The following is a 27401-nucleotide window of genomic DNA, read 5'->3' as shown; positions in this document are numbered from 1 at the left end:
CTCCAACACAAGTCTGTTTCGTCCGTTTTGCGGTACGCCACACCCCTCCCGATGAACAGGAACCCCGTTTCGACCGTAGCGCTCCAACACAAGTCTGTTTCGTCCGTTTTGCAGTACGCCACACCCCTCCCGATCAACAGGACCCCCGTTTCGACCGTAGGAGGTCCGTTTCCTCCGTTTTGCGGTACGCCAGGCCCCTCCCGATCAACAGGACCCCGTTTCGACGTGGCCGGTCGAAGACAAGGCCGTTTCCTCCGTTGTGCGGTACGCCAGGCCTCGTTTCCATCTCCTGTTCCGTCCAAGCCCTCCCGATGAACACGACCACGCATTCCGTTCCGACCCAGCCGGTTGGCTCCCCATAAACACGACGACGATGATGTTTCTCCGTTCTGACCCAGCCATGTACGTATGCGCGATAGGCGTTAGAGACCCTGCCCGTATGTACGTACGTGGCCGTATTTTCTTTCTTGCACCCTCGCCATGTACGTACGTGTACATGCTACGTGTGCGCCTCTACTACGACACGTGTGCGCCTCTACATCTACGACACATGCGCGCCTCTACATCGACCAGTATGTACGTACACGTTCGCGACCAGAATGACAACGCTACATATGCTTCGACCAGGTGGGTCCCGACTGTCAGGCACTTCCTTGCGTGCGAAGATGTAGCTGGTGGGTCCCAGCAGTCAGGGGGGCGAATCGTTTGTTTTTTGCCCGGACGCACTTCCTTGCGTGCGAAGATGTAGCTGGTGGGTCCCAGCAGTCAGGGGGGCGAATCGTTTTTTTCGTGAAATACGGTGGCCCGTCCGGTGGGTCCCCGCTGTCAGGTGGAGGAGTCATTATTTTGCACGTAATAAGGAGGCACTTCCTTGCGGCGGCCGTGGACCCAGCTGTCAGCCTCTCCACGTACAGTCCACGTCCGATGGAAGTCGTTCCTTGACCACGTTGACCATGCCGCGCCGAGAGCACCACGGCCGTGGACGACGGCGAGGCCTAGGAAGGGGACGACTCTGAGCCGGGGAAGATGCAGCAGTGGATGCCCACGTGAAGATGTTGGGGAATGTAGCAGAAATTCAAAATTTTCCTACGTGTCACCAAGATCTATCTATGGAGAGACCAGCAACGAGTAGAAATAGAGTGCATCTACATACCCTTGTAGATCGCTAAGCGGAAGCGTTCAAGTGAACGGGGTTGATGGAGTCGTACTCATCGTGATTCAAATCACCGATGATCCTAGTGCCGAACGGACGGCACCTCCGCGTTCAACACACGTACAGCCCGGTGACGTCTCCCACGCCTTGATCCAGCAAGGAGAGCGGGAGAGGTTGAGGAAGACTCCATCCAACAGCAGCACAACGGCGTGGTGGTGGTGGAGGAGCGTGGCAATCCAGCAGGGCTTCGCCAAGCACCATGGGAGAGGAGGAGTAGGGAGAGAGGTAGGGCTGTGCCAGAACTTCGTGTATAGCTCCCATGCGCCTCCCCACTATATATAGGGGTGGAGGGGATGGTTTCTTGCCCTCCAAGTCCATTGGGGCGTTGGCCAAGGTGGGAGGAAAGAAATCTCATTATTTCCTTCCCCACCGATTGTTATCCCCCCTTTTTAGGGATCTTGATCTTATCCCTTCGGGATATGATCTTATTCCTTCTAAGGGGGGATCTTGGTGCGCCTTGACCAGGGGTGTGGGGCCTTTCCCCCACTACCCACGTCCATGTGGGTCCCCCCATGCAGGTGGGCCCCACTCCGGAACCTTCTAGAACCTTCCCGGTACAATACCGAAAAATCCCGAACATTTTCCGGTGGCCAAAATAGGACTTCCCATATATAAATCTTTACCTCGGACCATTCCGGAACTCCTTGTGACGTCCGGGATCTCATCCGGGACTCCGAACAACATTCGGTAACCACATACAAACTTCCTTTATAACCCTAGCGTCATCGAACCTTAAGTGTGTAGACCCTACGGGTTCGGGAGACATGTAGACATGACCGAGACGTTCTCCGGTCAATAACCAACAGCGGGATCTGGATACCCATGATGGCTCCCACATGTTCCACGATGATCTCATCAGATGAACCACGATGTCAAGGACTTAATCAATCCCGTATTCAATTCCCTTTGTCTATCGGTATGTTACTTGCCCGAGATTCGATCGTCGGTATCCAATACCTTGTTCAATCTCGTTACCGGCAAGTCACTTTACTCGTTCCGTAACACATCATCCCGTGATCAACTCCTTGGTCACATTGCGCATATGATGATGTCCTACCGAGTGGGCCCAGAGATACCTCTCCATTTACACGGAGTGACAAATCCCAGTCTCGATCCGCATAAAACAATAGATACTTTTGGAGATACCTGTAGTGCACCTTTATAGTCACCCAGTTACGTTGTGACGTTTGATACACCCAAAGCACTCCTACGGTATCCAGGAGTTACACGCTCTCATGGTCGAAGGAAGAGATACTTGACATTGGCAAAGCTCTAGCAAATGAACTACACGATCTTTTGTGCTAGTCTTAGGATTGGGTCTTGTCCATCACATCATTCTCCTAATGATGTGATCCCGTTATCAACGACATCCAATGTCCATAGCCAGGAAACCATGACTATCTGTTGATCACAACGAGCTAGTCAACTAGAGGCTCACTAGGGACATATTGTGGTCTATGTATTCACACGTGTATTACGATTTCCGGATAATACAGTTATAGCATGAATAAAAGACAATTATCATGAACAAGGAAATATAATAATAATACTTCTATTATTGCCTCTAGGGCATATTTCCAACAGTCTCCCACTTGCACTAGAGTCAATAATCTAGTTCACATCGCCATGTGATTAACACTCACAGGTCACATCGCCATGTGACTAATACGCAAGAGTTTACTAGAGTCAGTAGTCTAGTTCACATCACTATGTGATTAACACTCAATGAGTTTTATGTTTTATCATGTTGCTTGTGAGAGAGGTTTTAGTCAACGGGTCTGAACCTTTCAGATCCGTGTGTGCTTTACAAATCTCTATGTCATCTCCTAGATGCAGCTACCACGCTCTATTTGGAGCTATTCCAAACAACTGTTCTACTTGGAGCTATTCTAAATTATTGCTCCATTATATGTATGCGGTCTCTCTACTCAGAGCTATCCGGATAGGTGTCAAGCTTGCATCGTCGTAACCTTTACGACGAACTCTTTTACCACCTCCATAATCGAGAAAATTCCTTAGTCCACTAGTTACTAAGGATAACTTTGACCGCTGTCCTGTGAGCCATTCTTGGATCACTCTTGTACCCCTTGACTGACTCATGGCAAGGCACACTTCAGGTGCGGTACACAGCATAGCATACTGAAGAGCCTACGTCTTAAGCATAGGGGACGACCTTCGTCCTTTCTCTCTATTCTGCCGTGGTCGAGCTTTAAGTCTTAACTTCGTACCTTACAACTCAGGCAAGAACTCCTTCTTTGACTGGTCCATCTTGAACACCTTCAAGGTCATGTCAAGGTATGTGCTCATTTGAAAGTATTATTAAGCATTTTGATCTATCCTTATAGATCTTGATGCTCAATGTTCAAGTAGCTTAATCCAGGCTTTCCATTGAAAAACACTTTCAAAATAACCCTATATGCTTTCCAGAAATTCTACGTCATTTCTGATCAACAATATGTCAACAACATATACTCATCAGAAATTCTATAGTGCTCCCACTCACTTCTTTGGAAATACAAGTTTCTCATAAACTTTGTACAAACCCAAAATTTTTGATCATCATCAAAGCATACATTCCAACTCCGAGATGCTCACTCCAGTCCTTAGAAGGATTGCTGGAGCTTTGCATACTTATTAGCATCTTTCAGGATTGACAAAACCTTCCGGTTGTATCACATACAACCTTTCCTCATTAAAATCGTCGAGGAAACAATGTTTTGACATCCTATCTGCAAGATTTCATAAATAATGCAGTAATCGCTAATATAATTCCAACAGACTCTCAGCATCGCTACGAGTGAGAAAATCTCATCGTAGTCAACTCCTTGAACTTGTCGGAAAACATCTTAACGACAAGTCGAGCTTTCTTAATGGTGACATTTACCATCATTGTCCGTCTTCCTTTTGAAATCCATCTGTACTCATTAGCCTTACGACCATCGAGCCGTTCTGCCAAAGTCTACACTTTGTTTTCATACATGGATCCTCTCTCGGATTTTATGGCCTCAAGCCATTTATCGGAATCCGGGCCCACCATCGCTTCTCCATAGCTCATAGGTTCATTGTTGTCTAGCAACATGACCTTCAAGACAGGATTACGTACCACTCTGAAGTAGTACGCATCCTTGTCATCCTACGAGGTTTGGGAGTGACTTGATCCGAAGTTTCATGATCAATATCATAAGCTTCCACTTCAATTGGTGTAGGTGCCACAGGAACAACTCCCTGTGCCCTGTCACACACTAGTTGAAGAGACGGTTCAATAACCTCATCAAGTCTCCACCATCCTCCCACTCAATTCTTTCGAGAGAAACTTTTCCTCGAGAAAGGACCCGATTCTAGAAACAATCCATATTGCTTTCGGATCTGAATTAGGAGGTATACCCAACTGTTTTGGGTTTCCTATGAAGATGCATTTTATCCGCTTTGGGATCGAGCTTATCAACCTGAAACTTTTTCATATAAGCGTCGCAGCCCCAAACTTTTAAGAAACGACAACTTAGGTTTCTCTAAACCATAATTCATACGGTGTCATCTCATCGGAATTACGTGGTGCCCTATTTAAAGTGAATGTGGTTGTCTCTAATGCCTAACCCATGAACGATAGTGGTAATTCGATAAGAGACATCATGGTACGCACCATATCCAATAGGGTGCAACTATGATGTTCGGACACACCATCACATTATGGTGTTCCAGGCGGTATTAATTGCGAAACAATATCCACAATGTCTTAAGTGTGTGCCAAAACTCGTAACTCAGATATTCATCTCTATGATCATATCATAGACATTTTATCCTCTTGTCACAATGATCTGCTACTTCACTCTAAAATTACTTGAACCACTCAATAATTCAGACTTGTGTTTCATCAAGTAAATATACTCAACATTTACTCGAATCATCTGTGAAGTAAGAACATAATGATATTCACTGCATGCCTCAGCACTCATTCGACTGCACACATCAAAATGTGTTACTTCCAACAAGTTGCTATCTTGTTCCATCTTACTGAAAATGAGGCTTTTCAGTCATCTTGCCCATGTGGTATGATTTGCATATCTCAAGTGATTCAAAATCAAGTGAGTCCGAACGATCCATTTGCATGGAGTTTCTTCATGCATATACACCAATAGACATGGTTCGCATGTCTCAAACTTTTCAAAAACGAGTGAGTCCAAAGATCCATCAACATGGAGCTTCTTCATGCGTTTTATACCATTATGACTTACATGGCAGTGCCACAAGTAAGTGGTACTATCATTACTATCTTATATCTTTTGGCATGAAAATGTGTATCACTACGACCGAGATTCAATAAACCATTCCTTTAGGTGCAAGACCATTGAAGGTATTATTCAAAAATAGAGTAACCATTATTCTCCTTAAATGAATAACCGTATTGCGATAGACATAATCCAATCATGTCTATGCTCAATGCAAACACCAATCTCGGTGGTAGAGGGAGCGTGCGATGCTTGATCATATCAACCTTGGAAACACTTCCAACATATATCGTCAGCTCACCTTTAGCTAGTCTCCGTTTATTCCGTAGCTTTAATTTCGAGTTACTAACACTTAGCAACCGAACCGGTATCCAATACCTTGGTGCTACTAGGAGTACTAGTAAAGTACACATTAACATAATGTATATCCAATATACTTCTATCGACCTTGCCAGCCTTCTCATCTACCAAGTATCTAGGGTAATGCTGCTCCAGTGGTTGTTCCCCTTATTACAGAAGCACTTAGTCTCGGGTTTGGGTTCAACCTTGGGTTTCTTCACTAGAGCAGCAGCTGAATTGCCGTTTCATGAAGTATCCCTTTGTTCCCTTGCCCTTCTTGAAACTAGTGGTTTCACCAACCATCAACAATTGATGCTCCTTCTTGATTTCTACTTTCGCGGTGTCAAACATCATGAATATTTCAAGGATCATCATATCCATCCCTGATATGTTATAGTTAATCACGAAGCTCTAGCAGCTTGGTGGCAATGACTTTGGGGAAACATCACTATCTCATCTGGAGGATCAACTCCCACTCGATTCAAGTGATTGTTGTGCTCAGACAATCTGAGCACAAGCTCAACGATTGAGCTTTTCTCCCTTAGTTTGCAGGCTAAGAAAATCGTCGGAGGTCTTATACCTCTTGACGTGGGCACGAGCCTAAAATCCCAATTTCAGCCCTCGAAACATCTCATATGTTCCGCGACGTTTCGAAAACGTCTTTGGTGCCTCTACTTAAACCATTTAATTGAACTATCACGTAGTTATCAAAACGTGTATGTCCGATGTTCGCAACATCGACAAACGACGTTGGGGTTCAGCACACTGAGCGGTGCATTAAGGACATAAGCTTTCTACTGATCGCATAATCGCTACTATCAACTTTCAACTATATTTTCTCTAGGAACATATCTAAACAGTGGAACTAAAGCGCGAGCTTATGACATAATTTGCAAAAGGTCTTTTGACTATGTTCAGGATAATTAAGTTCATCTTATGAACTCCCACTTAGATAGACATCCCTCTGGTCATCTAAGTGATCACATGATCCGAGTCAACTAGGCCGTGTCCGGTCATCACGTGAGACGGACTAGTCATCATCGGTGAACATCTTCATGTTGATCGTATCTACCATACGACTCATGCTCGACCTTTCGGTCTCCGTGTTCCGAGGCCATGTCTGCACATGCTAGGCTCGTCAAGTTAACCCTAAGTGTTTTCGCTGTGTAAAACTGTCTTACACCCGTTGTATGTGAACGTAAGAATCCATCACACCCGATCATCACGTGGTGCTTAGAAGCGACGAACTGTAGCAACGATGCACAGTTAGGGGAGAACACTTCTTGAAATTTTGTAAGGGATCATCTTATTTACTACCGTCGTCCTAAGCAAACAAGATGCATAAACATGATAAACATCACATGCAATCAAATAGTGACATGATATGGCCAATATCATTTTGCTCCTTTTGATCTTCATCTTCGGGGCTCCATGATCATCATCGCCACCGGCACGACACCATGATCTCCATCATCATGATCTCCATCATCGTGTCTTCATGAAGTTGTCACGCCAACGACTACTTCTACTTCTATGACTAACGCGTTTAGCAATAAAGTAAAGTAGTTTACATGGCGTTCTTCAATGACACGCAGGTCATACAATAAATAAAGACAACTCCTATGGCTCCTGCCGGTTGTCATACTCATCGACATGCAAGTCGTGAATCCTATTACAAGAACATGATCAATCTCATACATCACATATCATTCATCACATTCTTCTTGGCCATATCACATCACATAGCATACCCTGCAAAAACAAGTTAGACGTCCTCTAATTGTTGTTGCATGTTTTACGTGGCTGCTATGGGTTTCTAGCAAGAACGTTTCTTACCTACGCAAGACCACAACGTGATATGCCAATTGCTATTTACCCTTCATAAGGACCCTTTTCATCGAATCCGTTCCGACTAAAGTGGGAGAGACTGGCACCCGCTAGCCACCTTATGCACCAAGTGCATGTCAATCGGTGGAACCTGTCTCACGTAAGAGTACGTGTAAGGTCGGTCCAGGCCGCTTCATCCCACAATACCGTCGAAACAAGATTGGACTAGTAACGGTAAGCATATTGAACAACATCAACGCCCACAACTATTTTGTGTTCTACTCGTGCAAAGAATCTATGCAATAGACCTAGCTCATGATGCCACTGTTGGGTAACGTAGCAGAAATTCAAAATTTTCCTACGTGTCACCAAGATCTATCTATGGAGAGACCAGCAACGAGTAGAAAGAGAGTGCATCTACATACCCTTGTAGATCGCTAAGCGGAAGCGTTCAAGTGAACGGGGTTGATGGAGTCGTACTCGTCGTGATTCAAATCACCGATGATCAAGTGTCGAACGCACGGCACCTCCGCGTTCAACACACATACAGCCCGGTGACGTCTCCCAAGCCTTGATCCAGCAAGGAGAGAGGGAGAGGTTGAGGAAGACTCCATCCAGCAGCAGCACAACGGCGTGGTGGTGGTGGAGGAGCGTGGCAATCCTGCAGGGCTTCGCCAAGCACCGCGGGAGAGGAGGAGTACTTGTGAGAGGGGGAGGGCTGCGCCAGAACTTCGTGTGTAGCTCCCATGCGCCTCCCCACTATATATAGGGGTGGAGGGACTGGTTTCTTGCCCTCCAAGTCCATTGGGGCGTTTGCCAAGGTGGGAGGAAAGAAATCTCATTATTTCCTTCCCCACCGATTGTTATCCCCCCTTTTTAGGGATCTTCATCTTATCCCTTCGGGATATGATCTTATTCCTTCTAAGGGGGGATCTTGGTGCGCCTTGACCAGGGGTGTGGGGCCTTTCCCCCACTACCCACGTCCATGTGGGCCCCCCCATGCAGGTGGGCCCCACTCCGGAACCTTCTAGAACCTTCCCGGTACAATACCGAAAAATCCCGAACATTTTCTGGTGGCCAAAATAGGACTTCCCATATATAAATCTTTACCTCCGGACCATTCCGGAACTCCTCGTGACGTCCGGGATCTCATCCGGGACTCCGAACAACATTCGGTAACCACATACAAACTTCCTTTATAACCCTAGCGTCATCGAACCTTAAGTGTGTAGACCCTACGGGTTCGGGAGACATGTAGACATGACCGAGACGTTCTCCGGTCAATAACCAACAGCGGGATCTGGATACCCATGATGGCTCCCACATGTTCCACGATGATCTCATCGGATGAACCACGATGTCAAGGACTTAATCAATCCCGTATTCAATTCCCTTTGTCTATCGGTATGTTACTTTCCCGAGATTCGATCGTCGGTATCCAATACCTTGTTCAATCTCGTTACCGGCAAGTCACTTTACTCGTTCCGTAACACATCATCCCGTGATCAACTCCTTGGTCACATTGCGCATATGATGATGTCCTACCGAGTGGGCCCAGAGATACCTCTCCGTTTACACGGAGTGACAAATCCCAGTCTCGATCCGCATAAAACAATAGATACTTTCGGAGATACCTGTAGTGCACCTTTATAGTCACCCAGTTACGTTGTGACGTTTGATACACCCAAAGCACTCCTATGGTATCCAGGAGTTACACGCTCTCATGGTCGAAGGAAGAGATACTTGACATTGGCAAAGCTCTAGCAAATGAACTACACTATCTTTTGTGCTAGTCTTAGGATTGGGTCTTGTCCATCACATCATTCTCCTAATGATGTGATCCCGTTATCAACGACATCCAATGTCCATAGCCAGGAAACCATGACTATCTGTTGATCACAACGAGCTAGTCAACTAGAGGCTCACTAGGGACATATTGTGGTCTATGTATTCACACGTGTATTAGATTTCCGGATAATACAGTTATAGCATGAATAAAAGACAATTATCATGAACAAGGAAATATAATAATAATACTTTTATTATTGCCTCTAGGGCATATTTCCAACAGAAGAGGAGTACGAGGATTCACTGGTTCGGCTGCGGTGTGAGGCTGCTGTCGCCGCAGAATAACAGGGGGGTGGGTGAGTAGAGGGATGGCCTAGACAGCGGTGGTAGTAGTAGGGGGCGGTGAGGCCTCCGCGGCATCACAGCCGGCCATGGGAGGCAGGAGCACGCGGCACGACCGGCGCTGGTTTGGGCGGCTGGAGCAAGAAGACCAGAGGTTGAAGAAGCACTACGGCCGTTGGATGAACATCGTATGGTAACAGGAGCTAGAATCGTTCATATTGACTAAGTTGACAAAGCCCTCCGTCCCCGTCAACTTGGTAGGCCCACAAGTCAGCCTCCCACTATGCTGGGTTCCAGCTGGCAGGGGGAGTATTCATTTTTTTGTGCGTAATAAGGAGGCACTTCCTTGTGTGCGAAGATAGCTGGTGGGTCCGACATGTCAGCTGGGGGCATGTTTTTTTGCAAAATACAAAGGCCCTTCCGGTGGGTCCCAGATGTCAGGTGGAGGAATAATTATTTTGCACGTAATAATGAGGCACTTCCTTGCTGCGACCGTGGACCCAGCTGTCAGCCTCTCCACGTACAGTCCACGTCCGATGGAAGCCGTTCCTTGACCACGTTGACCACGCCGCGCCAAGAGCACTAGGGCGGTGGACGACGGCGAGGCCTAGGAAGGGAACGACACGAAGGCAGGGAAGACTCGGCAGTTGTTTCCCACGCGGAGGGGAGTACAGCTGTACGAGGGTTTAACTGGTTCGTCTGCCCTCGCCGGAGAATAACAGCAGGTGTGGCTGTGTGGGTGAGTAGAGGGATGGCTAGGCCAGCGATGGGAGTACGGTGGGGCAGTGAGGCCTGCACGGCAGCACAGCCGGTCGCGGGAAGGAGGGAGCAGGCAGTCCCGCCGGCGCTTGTTTGAGCGGCTGGAGCAGGAAGAGCAGAGATTGAAGAAGCACAACGGCTGTTGGATGGACATCATACGGTCAATGGAGCTAGAATCGTTCATATTGACTAAGTTGACAAAGCCCTCTGTCCCCGTCAACTTAGTAGGCCCACAAGTCAGCCTCCCACCATGGTGGGTCCCAGCTAGCAGGGGGAGTATTCATTTTTCTGTGTGTAATAAGGAGGCACTTCCGGTGGGTCCGAGCTGACAGCGGGGGGAACATTTTTTTCACGAAATATGGTGGTCCGTCCAGTGGGTCCCAGCAGTCAAGGGCAAACATTTTTTCTGCAAAATACGGTGGCCTGTCCGGTGGGTCACAACAGTCAGGGGGGAAACGTTTTTTCCGTGAAATACTGGTGGCCCGTCTGGTGGGTCCCTGCTGTCAGGTGGAGGAATAATTATTTTGCGCGTAATAAGGAGGCACTTCCTTGCGGCTGCTGTGGACCCAGCTGTCAGCCTCTCCACGTACAATACTCTTCCGATGGAAGTCGGTCCTTGACCACATTGACCACGTCGCGCCGAGAGCACCAGGGTTGTGGACGACGGCGAGGCCTAGGAAGGGGACGACGCGGAGCCGGGGAAGACGCGGCAGTGGATGCCCACGCGGAGAGAAGTACGAGGGTTCACTGGTTCGGCTGCGGTGTAAGGCTGTCATCGCCGCAGAATAACAGGGGGAGTGGGTGAGTGGAGGGATGGCCTGGCCAGCGGTGGGAGTAGTATGGGGACGGTGAGGCCTCCGCAGTAGCACAGCCGGCCACGGGAGGCAGGAGCATGCGGCACGACCGGCGTTGCTTTGGACGGCTGGGGCAAGAAGACTAGAGGTTGAAGAAGCACTACGGCCATTGGATGGACATCGTTGACCACGCCACGCCGAGAGCACCAGGGCGGTGGACGACGGCGAGGCCTACGAAGGGAACGACAGGGAGCTGGTGAAGACACGGCAGTGGCTGCCCACGCGGTGGAGAGTACGAGGGTTGACTGGTTCGGCTGCCATCGCCAGAAAATAACAGGATGTGTGGGTGAGTAGAGGGATAGACAAGCCAGGGATACGAGTATGATGGGGCCGTGAGGCCTGCCCGGCAGCACTGCCGGCCATAGGAGGCGGGAGCAGGCGGTTCCGATGATGCTGGTTTGAGCGGCTGGGGAAGGAAGATCAGAGACCGAAGAAGCACGATTGTCGTTAGATTGACATCTAATGGTCTGGCGCTGGTAGAGTCGATTGTTGACTAAGTTTCTTTTTTATGAAACCTTGTGTGCGCATGAACTTAGTAGGCCCACAAGTCAGCCTCCAAATCTATGGCAGACAACATAAAGCCCATTTGCTATTTTTTACAATTTGCAACCCATTTGCTATTTTTTATAATTTGCAGCCCATTTGCTAATTCTTAAGTAATTTATTACAGCCCATTTTCTGCCCAGGACCACGGTCAAAAAGTTCAACCTTATTTTGCATATTTCGGTGGAGTCCAAACTGTTGTAATCCCGAAATGATAAACATTTTTTAAGAACTTATTGATTTGCCAAAAAAACGTTTTGTTTTTGTAAGCAAATAAGACGTGGGACAATTGAGTTGGTTTAAGGGAAAACCAGTGGTAAAAAAATCAGCGATGGGTGGGAAAAAACAACAAAAATAAGGATGTAAATATGAAAAGGGAATTTTATGTGTTTTCAATATAATGATACGTGTATATGAACTAGTAAAACTATAGTAGAGATTAGAAAACGGATGTAGGACATGTGTTTCAAGAGGAAAATAGAACTGGGTTGTGTGTTTGAGTCAGTAACAAAACTGCCTGCGGATGTTGTAAGACAAAATATAACTAACGCTGGCGGGCCAGAGGCCAGTAGATACCGGTTGAATCTTTGTGCCCCGTTGTCGTCATGGGCTGGGCCTGTTAAAAACAAAACCAACCCTGGTCAGTCTACAGCCCAGTTGAAACTTGCTCGACCTGAAAAAACAATATACATGCTCAATAAACGAGAGAATTCTGCAAGCACAGACTGATAACTGGGACGCATCACGGATATTGTTTTTTTATCGTGATAATAAGTGCATGCACTTGTTTTGAAAAAACTGCAGAACTGGGAATTCGAACGGCGGGTGCTTATGCTACCCATCAAATAAAAATCAGGTGCCTGAGAATTTGTTTCGAAACAAATGATTCAGATTTATATCCACGTCGACCCTCGGCATGATGGTTGGAAGCAAATGCAAGTTCATACCAAATGATTGTTAACAACAATACCAACTTGCGGATGACAGGGTAGTACAACTACCAATACTAAACTACTCCTGGACCTAGTGTTCGTCTAGTAGAAAATCTTGCAGAGGACCAGCTCCGCTCCTTCTCTTGCTCCAGGTCCCCGATGTGGTACTGGTGCATCACCCAGTTGGTCCTCTGCTGGTCGAAGTTCTTGTTGGTGTGCAGCACCAGAACCTTTTTTGCTGCCCGTCTGCCGGCCGTTGACCATCACAGGCAAGGTATTGCCAGTCTTGTGTCACATCGCGTGCGTGCCGCACTCCGACTGTATCTTGCGACGCGTCCACGTGCCCCTTTTGAACGCCCTGGAATTGCACTGGAAGAAATGCTTCCTTAGGGCACTCAGTGTGATACCTACAGTATTGTGGAATACAGGTTTTAGTGTACCAAGTTGGCATTTTCATAACATCTTTGGCATGTTGCAGTCACTTGTTTCACTTTTTACTAACTGTCAAATTGTAATTGTTTCACCATGTCTGCGTCTAAAAAGAAAAATAGAGCTATAAACAAGGAATATGTTTGTGCAAGTAGACGGCCGATCGGTGTCTTAACTGGAAGTTTCTCAGGTTGGGTGTAGCATATGCCGTGCTCGTTGTCGATGGTTGGTATGAACAAATTGATGAGAGACTGAAATCTTGCGCTGTCAACACTCACTTTGGCCTCAAGGTGCTCGATCAGCTCCTGATCCGTGGGATCGAACTTGACGCCAGCCGGCAGCACCGGCCAATCCTTCTTCGACTTGCATCGTAAATTCCAGTTATATGGTACTCAATGTATGACCAATTGACTGTTTTAAGTGAATTATGAAAGATTTCGACAGAGTAAAAACTCGCGCTTCTTCGACGGTTGTACGAGAGTAATTGCCATGCCGTTTTGCAAGGGCGCTTGTAAAAACTCTAAACTCTATTTTCCTCTTATTTAATGGATGAGGCAAATCTTTTGCCTCCGTTTCGAAAAAAAAGATTTCGACAGATAAGTGGTACTCCAAATCTGAAGTCCGAAATACCCGAACACGCCGCCGGGATTCTTGTGTCACCTCACGTGCAGCGTGTTGTCACGTCAATTCAATGTGTGGACATGATGAATAATTTGACCGATGTATACTAGTACTGCTACTGTACTACTTACTAGTCGTATTTAGTGTCACAATTTATACATAGGTTTAACTAACAAGTACGCACTTGAAGCCTAACTTATATATATATATATATGTATATATATGGCTTCTGCACAGCATCTCCATCATCATTATCAGTACATCCTACGCAGGTGAGTTAGGATGCACTTGATCCCAGGAAGGTATCTATCCTTCAAACCAGAGGAGTGCTTCAAACTAACAACAGTACATAATATCCAACAAAAGAGGGTCATGCTACAGCAGCAGAATACATGGCTCAGTTTAGATATCAGCACGAATCATGTTGTGCATATTTGCTGTTGGCATGAACCACATTGCCGCATGTCGGGTTTGCAAAAGCCATCCATCGCATGGAAGCTTGATGCCTTTCACACACTGAAGATTACCTGGCAACAAGCTGTGTCGACGAATCTCTGGATATGGTGATTCATGAAACCCATGGTATGATGTGTAAACACAACCCCCCCCTCGCGAATGGAAGTTGCATAGCACAGTAATCATCGCCGGTGATATGATCGATGATTGGTTGGATGATTGGATAATTGAGCCCGAGGAACAAGGAGTGGTTGCCGAGGCTGTAAACCCGCCTCCAGTTGAATACGCCTGGCCCAACGGAGCTGGGATCTTTCTTGAACACGAAGCAGCCATAGCCATCAATGTCACGAACGCCCCATGCATTGTACTGCATGTGGTTTGATGTAATGGTTTGGTCAATTTGGTATGTGCGAATGAGCATCAAATGACCGCCGTCAGCTGAACGAGCGATAAACCAGCACCCATCAGCTGGTATGATTCCAGGTCCTGGAATCATGAAGGCTAGTGCATTTGCGTCTGCTTCAACAATTTAAATTGGAGACCAAAAGGACAAAAATAAACAATCATGTTCAGAGTATGTGTGGAATTAAGATTATTATAACAGTGACACATATCATAGACAGAGAATTGCAATGTCGTGGTCATAATCATACCCCAAGTTAAAAAAATAAGCCAATGGCTTTCATATTCTAGCAACATGTCATGGTTCAAACATCATGTAACAATGAGAGGAAAACGGCTATGACAGTGCCTACTCATATTCTACCATAGCACTTACTACTACTATTCTCATATCAACTCTAAGCAATAACATGCGTTGTTATAAAAATCTAGTAAACGAGAGTAACATATAGCAATCATGATGTTATGCTCATAATATGTATTCTAACGATCATTAGATGCCAATTGTTCTCATATCAACTCTAACAATAACATGTGTGGTCATAAAAATCTAGGAAATGAGATGAACATATAGCAATGATGTGGTTATAGACATGCTATGCATTCTAAATTCGTAACAAATGAACAGGCAATCGTATTCATAAGGTAAAGATGAGATGAGATAGAACAATTACATGACGATAGATTCCACCAGTATAGGCAGCCAATCTGTGCGTCGACCGCGTAAACAATGCCATCATGCACTATAGCATCAGACAGAAATGTTGCCTCAACAGGATTGATGATGAGCCATAACCATGTATGGCGACTGGATTCCAGATAGACTAATCCCATGTTGAACAAGGCAATGAGCTTGTAATCAATGTAGTCTTATATGGTGTGGGCACTTCGCAGATTACAACTTTCTGCAAATAGAGGTCGAGCCAAAAGCTTGATGCGTCTCGTGCGTAGTAGGCAGGAGTGTCCGGCAGGCCGCGAGGCTCGATGTCGGCGGTATCCAACGATGGAAGGGTGATCTCTCGCTGGGTGTAGATATCCATGAGACGCCACGGACTACCAGTGTGGTGGATGAAGACGATCCAGTTGTCCTTCATGCCCCCCCCCCCCAGTAGTGGCCGCGCATGAAGGACAGGTGGACGGGTAGTGGTAGCATGTCGAGGGGCACCACGGCAACCTCTGTAGGATCGTCAAGTCGGTGTCTGGGCCACCTGCAAGGATCGGGCATCAGCAAGCAGGGGTCTTGAAAAGAGCCGGTCGGTTGTAGACGAGTAGACGATACAAAGACACCGAGCATGCTGCCAGACGGACGGTGCTGAGTAGGTCCATATGACTACAGATCTGCTCCAAGAGAACACCGGGGAGGGAATTCCAATCGCGGCTCTGCGTGTCAGTCGGTTCTGCCATTGGGGTTTTCGGTGCCTGCGAGCCAGCGGGGAAGTGGATTCGGGCGGGCGAGCGAAGAAGCTTCTCCTCGTGTGGCCGAGCAGTGAGCGGGGGGATATGGTACGCGCGAGCTACCAAGGAAGATGGCGCGGGCGGGCGAGTAGTGAGCGGGCGTAAATGGTGTGCGGCCGATGATGGGGAAGAGAGGAGGAAGAAGAAAAGAGGAGGAAGAAGAGTGGAAGACGGGGAAGAAAGTGCATTAAATCTCAATTCTACTAGTACTACTACCAGGATATAGGCACCGTCCTCCGGAGTGTAAATAGTTACACCGATGACATGTGGGTCTACCACAAGAGGGCCCATATGTCAGTTAATGGAGGACATAGGTGCGTAGGCGTATTTGCAGAAGCGTGCTCTACTGGCAAACATGATGGCAGTACTGGGTAAGGCTGATTTAGTAACACCAACACGCTGGTTCAGCTTATTAATTACGTGTCCCATCTGCTGCAGCGTGTATTGTCACTTCACTGCGAAGACTAGTTGAATAGTTCTCTCTGACTGAGATGGGGAATGATGGATCGCGAGGATTACCTTTCTACAGTATCCCTATGCCTCTACGCTCACTTCACTCATTTTGCTCCGTACCTAGTCACTTGTTGAAATCTGTAGAAAGACAAATACTCCGTATTTGGGAACAGAGGGAGGCTTTTACTCCATACTGGAGTATTTGGGAACAGAGGGAGTATCACCATATGGAGGGAACAGGGGAAGTTTGAAATATGAACATGTCAATGGGAGGGAGTAAGCCCCATGCATGCATGCATGCATGCAACATGCAACACTCACACGTACTCCACATGGACGCACGCAACACTCACGCACCCATGCGGCACACAGCACACGACGCAACACACACGCTCACGCTCAAGTGCTCAACCTACTCCCTACGTCCGTGAAAGACTGTACATTTAGAGATTTACACATTGACCAGGGTATAATTAACGCCCAAAAGTAGCAAACTTATGTGTGCATGTGACTATTGAGATAAGAAGATTAAATGAAGGCTGTTGCATGCTGTAATTAAGGATAGACATGTAGCCTATACCTACAGCACAAGTTGGTGCATTAGTCAATCAATGTCGATTTAGATTAAAGGCTAAATGCATTGGAATTGTAGATGTACATCATGTACTACTACACTCTTTGTTTTATAGCCGATGTACACTCTTTGTTGGAAGGCCGAGGGAGGACACGTGCATTCACTCACATACACAGCCAGGGCGGTTCGGGCGCAAGGGTTGGACTCGTGTGGCGTCTGCGTAAAGTTTTGTTTAACTGATTTCTTTGCTCCGCCAACTGACAGGTGGGACCCAGAAACCAGGTGACAATTTAACCAGTCAACAAAGTGCCACGTCGACTATGTGGCCGGTCAGTAGGGTCTAATACGGTGCTCTACGATGAGCTAGTGATCGTATAATCGACGCAAAACTATATATAGTGACCGTAAAGAGCGTATTGTTACATATGTTGACCGCCAGTGTATTTTTCTCGTTTCAAATTAAGCCATATTAATCGGAAAGGACGCAGTATGGACTACTACTAGTACTAGTACTGCTTTGATGTGTCCCGTCAACTCGTCGAACGAGGAGAAGCTTGCTTACTACGCCTCTCCCTCGCCCACGCGCGCGGTGGTTCACAGGACGAGGAGAGGGTTTTGACTATAGCGCCCTCTCCCTCGCCCTCGCCCTCATGGTGGACGTGCAGCAGTTCAATCGGTGTCAGATTGCCAGACACATATTGTACTGTAGTATCATCATTGACCTTCCGAAGAGGCGAAGAGGCAAGTGCAAGGTTCACACGAGTACGAACTGTTGAACCTCCCGAAGAGACAAAGAGCCAAGCGCAAGGTTTTTTAGGAGTTGTCGTCCTAGTAGGAGTGTACTACAACTATAGCGAACGATGCTACTGTATAGTGCCGCCACGTCACGTATATCCAAAGTTGTGCCACCTTTTTTCTCAAAGAGCGTGTTGGAGCCCGTGCAACAACCACGCAAGTTGCACGTACACATAATACATTTACTAGTAATAAATTCTAAAGGACAAATGCCAGTATGCCACACAAGTTCATCTCCAATTCATGTGATAAATTTGTGCACGACTAGTCTACATATATTCACAGCGCTACCGTTCACAATTACCGTACTCCACTTACACGTTATAGATGGGCTACATGCATGTCCTCCTCCAGGTTCCAATCCCAGGTGTTCTTCATGGATGGCACGATCCATAGCGGTGGGCAACGGGAATCATTGTCGCAGCTTTCTAGTCCGGTTCCACACGATGGAGACTCATCCAAGCTGAAGCGGCATAAATCAGGGATAGCGTGTCCCAGCATGTCGTTCATCCGGCGGTGCACAATGAAGACACAACCATGCTTCATGAATGGTAGGCCTTCCATGTCGTGCACGGAAGGTGGCATCCGCTTCACAATGGGGTAGTTGTCCCCGATGAAAAGTGAGTACTCTCCAAGAGTGTTCCTCGGCACCCACGTAGCATCACGGGGGTCGAACTCGGCGCCGTTCATCTGGTACACGCGGCATCCCAGATCTGGACACATGGTGACGTACATAGTCAAGGTACATGCATAATAATGTTGTGCTCAAATATGGCGGTCAGTAATACTGTGTAGCAAATAGTACTACTCCGGTATAGAGGAAGTAAAATAACCGACTTATTATATATAGCCACTCTTGGCTACATGGATGAGATAGTAAGACATGGAAAAACAAAAATGGTGGCAGCTAGTGGGTTCAAGTCTTCAAGGGCCCAGCTAGCTATACGCGTCCTCCAAGGTAAAAAGTACTCCTACTAGTAGTACTAAGTATACTACTAGTAAAACAATGAAAGAGAAGGCGAGAGGGTTAAAAAATGGAATACCTGGGTAGATGGTGACGGTCCGATCATGGTAGATTGTGTGACCATGTTGCACATCAGTGGTACCATGGGTAACGACTGCTAAGATAGTTGATCCCAATATGCCAAAGTCAGCTACAAGGTTCCAGGTTAGACCGGATCACGGATGCAAATGCACATCCAAGATCGGCGATCTTATTTTGATCGGGGGATGACTGGTCCCTGCAAAATAATGGAGTACCGTTAGGGATGCAAATGATGGTTTGTGCATTCCGTTTGTAATCTCTCGTACCGTAGGATGGCAACCAGATGAAACAAGTCCCCTAGCTTGTCACCACGAAGATGCGGCCTAGATGGTGCACTGCGTCTTCGAACGTGTAGTGGTACAAATCTGCCGCCGCCAACATGCGCCAGCCTCTGCCGTTACTGCGTCTTGCATTGATGGCAATCCTTATGTCGAACACCGCGATGAGATAGTAATCATCGTAGCCGCGTTGCTTTGTCGGTGGGTCCGCAATTGCTATCTTCTTCAATCTCATGTAGGCATCATCATACGTATTCAAGCCCAGCCAGTCCAGAAGGCCGATCCCAATGGTGGAGAAGGGGTCTATCAGAACGGCTGCACTGCTGTGGATGTTATGCAAAATGATGGTGGTATCCGGCCGGACGTATGCAAGACAATCTTCGTTGGCACCGACCTAGACCTATATATAAGACGGTGGGCAGCGGAGAAATTACAGGATGGAAATGGAATAACTAAGTACTACATGATCAAACTCCATTACTGACCTGCTCATTGGACAAAATCCGACTACCTCTCAATGTCGGCAACTCTATCGGAGTCAACGTGCTACCATGGCCAGGGAGCGGTGGACTGTTTGAAGGATTGTCCCATAAAAGAACCTTCTCCTCGAGGATGCATGGAAGACCAACAAGCATGGCCATTTCCCAAACCTGTTTAAGCAGTGTCTTGAAAAAGTTGGTGCAGGAAGCACCGAGTCTTGCGGCGGTGAGGACGTCGGAGCGGCGTGCGATTTCTCCCAGAGGATCGTCGTCCAAGGTCTCCCAGCCCCGACAAGGAGGAGAACCGCCTGGCGAATCCATGGGAGCAGCAACGAACTGCCTTCTCTTCGGGGGGAGGGGAACTGGCGAGGAGGAGATAAGAGCGTAGTAACCGCAGGGCCTCGTCCCTTCCAACTGTAGATCGTTCCTCAGCGAAGGGGTGAGGCTATTATTTACTACTAGTACTAGCATTATGGAACGTTATGGGATTGCATTATACTGTAAATAATAGCACTAGTAAGAAATTTTTGGCACTAGGTAGTAGTTTTTGGCGTGGATTAAGAAATTTGGGTATGTTTTTGCCATTTTTTGTACACGCCAACTAGTGTCAAAAAACGTCTTACATTATGTGACGGAGGAGTACGTACTCGTACTGTAGCAGTACCAGTACTACTTTTCTCAACTACGAGTATTAGTGCGATGTATTGTACTTCTAGTCTAGTCTAGTCTAGTATAGTGCACCAGTTTTGAACTCTTGAATCTCAGGGCCAAGGAGCTACAGTTGGAAGTGGAGGGTACTACTGTTCTGTAGAACCGTCGCTGTACTATCAATGCAGGGGAAGTACACTTGCGTAGTGGCCTAGTGGGTACTCTCGGTGCTATATTCAGCCGCTCCTCTCATGTAGGAGTAGCTGGCCTACTCAGCCGCTCCTCTCACACACACACTGGCAGCCTGTATATCAGCGACGGTTACTGCGGTCTGCGGGGGCAGAACATTTGAGTTATTCGATACAGCGAGACTAGGCTTTTCGCTTCCATTTGTGGAGGTGTAATGGATCTCGTCGAACTTTGTTAGTAGTTCCTTCTTTATGAATGAGATGAAGCAAAGCTTTTGCCTCCGTTTCAAAAAAAACATGTTAAGAGGAATTTCTTTTATAGTAGAGCCGATAATGGAGTGAAGTCCATGGGTGCAATGCCACAAGCTACAGAGTACTAGTAGTACAGCACTTTACATAGAATATAGAGCCATATTGCACAGTTCCCAATGCCCCACCAGGCTTTTCCGGCTCCTCGGGCTTAATTAGGAGGCGCTAGTTTAAATATGCTACTACTAGCTGATGAGGAAGCTGCAAGCGAGGTGCGGCTAGGGCGAGCACACGAGCCACGGGATGCTGGAAAGGAAAACCCGTTCACGTGGCTAAGCTGTCCAGTGCACCCAGATTGTGGGGCCGCACGTCCGTTTGACTTCAAAACTCAAACTACCCGTGTAAAATATTGGCTCGCAGCAAAGTGTAGTACTAGTACTTTTTTTTAAAGGTCGCCGTGCGTTCGGCCGGGATCAAACCCACAAAAACGAGGTATACACTCCCGCGACCACTAGTAGTACTCGTTGGAGTACAACGCAACCTAGAATCGCCTTTTGTCGCTAGTAGTACGTACATTGTTCCTTACAAGAAACCCCTAATAATGCAAGAAACCACTAAAATGCCAAGAAACTACTACCACTTGCATACGTGGCAGACTTAAGATAAGACTACCTTATCAACCATTGTACATGCTCTTACCAACCAAAATCCTCGAGTGACCTCCTACCTCCGGCCCGTCCACCTAGTCATCCTCGGCAGAAGGCGAGGTCAAAACCGCCGGCGGTGCAGAGCCCATGTTGCGGCAGCCCAGATGCCAGCTCCGTCCGGCGCTCGTGGCCGCTAGCTAGCCAAGATAGCTCCGTCCAACTGCTTGTCTGCAAGGTTTGCTAGCTAGATTTGCACGGCAGCACGGCGACTTGCTCACGCGTGCCGCACTCAGGCCAGCCATCTGGCTCGAGCGAAGGCCAGCGCGGCAGCTTGCTCGCTCGTGAGTCTCGCTCGGGCCAGCCTGCCAACCCGTGCGGAGGCCAGCGCGGCCTCCGGCCCGTCCGGCGGAGCGGCGGCCAACTCGCTCATCACCGGTGCCACCGACGAACACGCATCAGTACTGTTTGAAGTAATGTTCAGGAAAAATAATGATTTGAGGGGGAATAACAGGATAGAAGGTCAGATGTGGGTCCCTCGTGTCAACGGTCAAACAAAATGTGTTGGTTTAAGCTGCCTCGTCAGCACGGACGTGTGGGCCAACCCAGTCATAAATGGGTTTAAACGAACCTAATCGGTAGGAGTACTAGGTAGTACTAGAAGTTTTTGGCATGGATTAAGAAATTTTGGGTATGTTTTTGCTATTTTTTGTACAATAGATTCTTCCTAGGGCTAGTTGAAAGTGGTAGTTTTTTGTTAAATACTCTACATATTGTAAGTAGGAGTGAAAGTTAAGCTTTGGAAGCCAATAAGCAAGGCTAGTTACATAGTGCATATGTGTACATGATTGAAAGTAAATATCAACCATGAGTGACTAATATCTTGATGGAAAACTCAAAACTATGGAATACTAGAAAAAAATACATGGTTGGAAATACTAGCAATGTTCATGTCCGTTGCAACGAATCATAATTAGAATAATACTTATTCACAAACTTGGTACAAAACACCCTAATTTTGATATACATATGTATATTATGTTTCAATTATAATATATTCCTTGGGCTGTTTTGGTGAGGTCAGGGAGGGATGTGGTTGGTTTTAAGATACTAATTATGGGTTTTCTACAAATTGGTAGACAAGTGGGATGTTGGTGAGAAAAGGCAACAACTTACCTCACAAACGTTAGATGTAGATCTAATGGTCAGAAACGACGGATGGCAGACACACCAACATCACCAACTTAGTCTTGTGTAGGAGTACTAGCAAGATATGTGCATTAACGGAACATCAAGATGCATTTTTTTGATAAAAACACTTGTTGTGATTGACCCTTGCGGGAGTAATCCCATGTGTAAAAACTAATGATATCTCGAGAAATATGAGATAAGGTGAAGAGGAGTTGGGTGTGGTGGTGGTTGGTGGTCGGACTGAGCGGAGGCATGGGGATTGACGACGCCGGCAGCGGCCACTAGGCCAGTTTGTTCCAGAGGCTTCCTTTCTTAATTGCTCAACAATGAGGTTTGTTGGAGATAAGGATGAACGAGGGAAGGCCTTGTCTGCAAATGTGGAGAGGGGTGCGGGTATATTTTAGTTTAATTTCCATCTGTCAGATATAGATCAGACGGTCAATATTGCAAGATGGCACATGTACCATCATCACCAACTCGGTTTTTTATAAAAGAAGAAATATAAGTATGGAGATACAAACGTATTATCGATACTTGCTTCCGTAAACTAGCATCTACATTCTATTCAACGCCTCGGCATGTGGGGTCTTAGCACAATGACTTCTCGACTATGTAAAACAAAGATTTTCCCGTCGCCGACAAGGAGGGGGTGACGGCGCCGCGCTTTTTGGCTTGCTCTAGTCCTACTAGGTGGTCTAAGCACGTGTAGATTTATTCTTTTTCACGTCTCATGTTCGCCGTACTGCCACGACTGTTGATGAGTAGACGGTAAGTTATTCACGGGGAAACCCTTGTTGAGCGTGTTTGCGAGAGAGAGAGAGAGAGAGAGAGAGAGAGAGAGAGAGTGCGTGTGCGATATGTTAGAGACTGAGGCAATGATAACAGATTCTTTGTGTCTATGTGTGTGGAGGATAGAGAGAGACATGTACATGGGGCTTTGTGTTGTGTAACATGGAGACACATATACATAATCAGAGAGTGAGTATGTGAGATACACATGCGGACATGGGGAGAGATGAGGATCCAGATAAATGGGTGTTTGTGTGTGTCTGTGTGTGTTTGTGCACGCGTTTGTGTGTGACAGGGAGAGAGTGTATGTGGAGTAGAGAGACCACTGATGATGTAAACCTAGTATAAGGGAAGGGGGAATGGTGTGACATGTGTAGTAGCGAGACAGCACGGGTGCGGGCGGGGGGAGCATACTATTTGGAAGAGACATCGAGTGTGTGTGTGGGAGAGGGGTGTGAGAGCGAGAGAAAGAGAGAGCTAGTGACGAGAGAGAGAGAGAGAGAGAGAAGGAGAGAGAGAGGAAGAGAGGGGGCGAGAGGGGTCGTTTGTGTCCATAAATGGCGTATAGATAGGGAGACAATGTTGATGTTGTCCGAAATTGGCCTATGAACGGAGACGCGGGGGAAGCGAGTCATCGTGTGTGTGATAGGGACTTCATGAGAGATCTAGAATAGATGGTGTATAGAACAATGTGCGAAATCGAGAATGATTATACATTAGGGAGCTATGCAAAGAGTCACGACATATATGTATACAGGGAAGGAGCTGGGGCGGGTCCGCATGTGGGAGATATAGAAAGAGGAGAGTGGTGCACAAGGAGACAAAGTGTGCTTGTTTGCAGTGGGGGTGGTGTGTGAGGTGAGTGTGCGAGAACCACATAACTAGGGAGATAGATGTTTGGGGGCGACGTTTTGTGTGTATGGGAAATATACACTCTACATAGTGCGTGTGCTTGGGTAAGAGAGATAGCGGGAGACCTAGAGAGTGAGGGAAGAGATGTGTGCATGCCCGGGAGACAAAGTGATAGAGACCTATGTTGGGGTCCGGACTTTACAACAGAGAGGGGTGTTAATGTGCTCGTGTGTTGGTGTCTGGGGGAGAGAACGACTTCTCTATGTGTGTGTGTGGTGGTGGTGGGGGTGACTTCAGATAAAGAGTAAGGTGTCTATATTTGAGGGACTTTAGCGTAATTGAGATATTGTGCACTCATGGTTGATCAATTTGTTTCACAGTTTGTACTATGAGATAATGATACTTTTGAACATGCGTGATATACCTTGATGTACCAGAATTACAAACCTAAGGTTGGAATTTTGGAATTCGACACCATCATTAGCTTTTGTAATTCATTTAAACGGAGGTACATTTTAAGCCGGAATTTTGTGATTTCAAATTCATATATCAAACCTAGAGATATACACATACGGGCATGTTCAAACTTTATAATCATTCACTTTATTCATACACATACACATTTTTGCTTTTGTCATCATATTTAGGATAAACACATTTGGAATTTCATTTGAATTGGACTGTATGATGGTATTTGCTTGTAGTAGCTCAATGATCCATATTTGAATTGAATGGACAATCTAAGTTTCGAGTTGGAGACATTGATTTTCAAAACTTGCACTTTTTTTGCGTGCAAAACAAACAAATTGTCAGCCATGATATCATAGTCGGTCGTACGAGAGCAGAATACTTATAATTTTAGGCGCCAAAAGCTTTCAAACTTCCCGCTCACATCGAAATATCATGCGCCCGAAAGTTTAGCCCTGCGATATTCCTGTTTTACCCCTGCCACATGAACGGAAAAGGGCTGCTTTGGTAACTCCATTGTTTTCCCCTCTTTGCCCCCAACATTCTTCCCCAGAGCCCCTCCCCTTACCCTCCCCGACCCCCCCAACCACGGCAAGCTGCCGAATCTAGTCCTCCGCCGCAGTGATGGACCTCACACCCCGCCGGATCTACCTTCCGCACCTTGGAACCCCCAACTGCCAACTCACCACTTCACCGGAGCCGCTTCAGCGACTGGCTTGTCCACCGCTCCAGATCTCCTTGACCGCCATCATGGTCCACTGCATCGGATCTGCTTAACCGGCGCCCTCGTCCACCATAGCGTAGGACCTTCACTGACTCCCTCGTCTGCCCCTTCGCTGGCCCTTCATACAAGCCCTCGTCCTCGGCAACAGATCCGCCTCACCGAAAGCACTGTACAACGCGCCCGCCGAAGCCTTCGTCCACTGCACCGAACGCGCTCCACGGACGCCATATTCAACTCCACCGGCCTTGTTTTACCGATGCCACAGCCTCATCAGGTTATTTCGATTTGTACTCCTTCGGTTTTTCCCTTTATCGTGCAACTATTCACTTACCACAGATGAGCTTTCTTGTATGTCGACAGGCGCCGCAACCATAGCATCGAAGCCGCTTCAGCGACGGCGACAGCCAGCCCAAACTCAACCGCAACACGAGCACCATCGACGATCCTTAGCTATCAAGTATCACAACGATACCCATATGCCACCAAGAATCGGGTACTATCATCCAACAGCCGGCGCCTACATTCACTTTCCTAGCATAAGCACCGCACCTTTGAATTTCTTCAGGGCATCATTCAGTTTTTCATGAGAAGTGTTATTCTGCTTGCACCTGTAGGGCCATACTTCTGGCAGTGAACATGTTACATGTGCTAAATTACATACCAGTGCACATCTATATCTATATCTGTACTTTATATACTATATAGTGTACCAGTTTTGAGATGGATCCAGAGCATCAATCATAACCATTGGTCTCCAAAATCCAAGAGCTAAGATCAGCCGGATTCGCCATGAACAGTAGATTGTTGTTGCCTCTGCTGTGTTCTAGAATATTCACGTGGCCCTTCCAGGAAAAAAAGGCCCATATGCTATGCCTCATGGGCTATATTACTGCTTGAGCGCATGACGACTTGAGCCCAGATAAGAAGGTTTGGGAGGAGAATGGGAAGAAAAAATAATAGAGTAACATATAGTTTTTTAATGAACCTCCAGTATTTAAGATGTGAATGTACAGTTTTTTGTGTGAATATTAAAAACAATTGTGGGTGGAATTCCATTTACCAAAATCACTCCATTATAACTTTTTTCGAGTCACACTCCAAAATCACTCCATTCTTTTAAGACATGCATTGCACGTGCATACATACTAGTATAGTTAATATGCTTTTGTTTTGTTCTGATGCCACATGTTGGTTCCATCAGACTGGTTAATGTTCTCTATGCTTAATTACACATCAGCAAACTAGCATGTGGTTCCGCTGCTTTTTGTTCGTTTTACCCTACATTTTCTGATGCTAGCTATTACATCACTGCTCTGAGCCTTTGTTCATTACTTGTTTGTGTGTTCTTGATCTTCCCAAGTTGCATGACTAATTTGATGCTTCTATTAATTATGGAGCTGCCAACCCCATCAAGAAAAATATTTGTTCTTTTGGGGCCGGCACCTCGAACAAGCATAAAAATAGAGGGAAGCAGATATATTGTCGTGTATGCACACACCCTTCTTTCATTAGTTTAGATGAACCATTGATGATCAATTCGGACCAGTGCATGCGATTAAAATTAATTTTACCTAAATAGATAGTGCAGAATAAACTACAACAACTAGATTTGCAACCACGGAATGCTGACGATATTTTCAAAGAACATTGCAACAGCAGCTAGGCTTCACAGCAACATATGGTAAGCCAATGTGTTTTAGTACATGTGAAATGTAATGCAAGTGGACTGCTTTCTTGGCTTGTGCCCTCAACGTGTAATCCTACTGAATTACAAATAGTTCAGTTGTCTGCTTTGCTGTATTGCTTGATTCGAATGCTTGTTTGTTGTTACGCTATAC

Source organism: Triticum aestivum, chromosome 6B, assembly GCF_018294505.1.
Source record: "Triticum aestivum cultivar Chinese Spring chromosome 6B, IWGSC CS RefSeq v2.1, whole genome shotgun sequence".
Lineage (NCBI taxonomy): Eukaryota > Viridiplantae > Streptophyta > Magnoliopsida > Poales > Poaceae > Triticum > Triticum aestivum.
Note: the sequence above shows the minus strand (reverse complement) of the source record.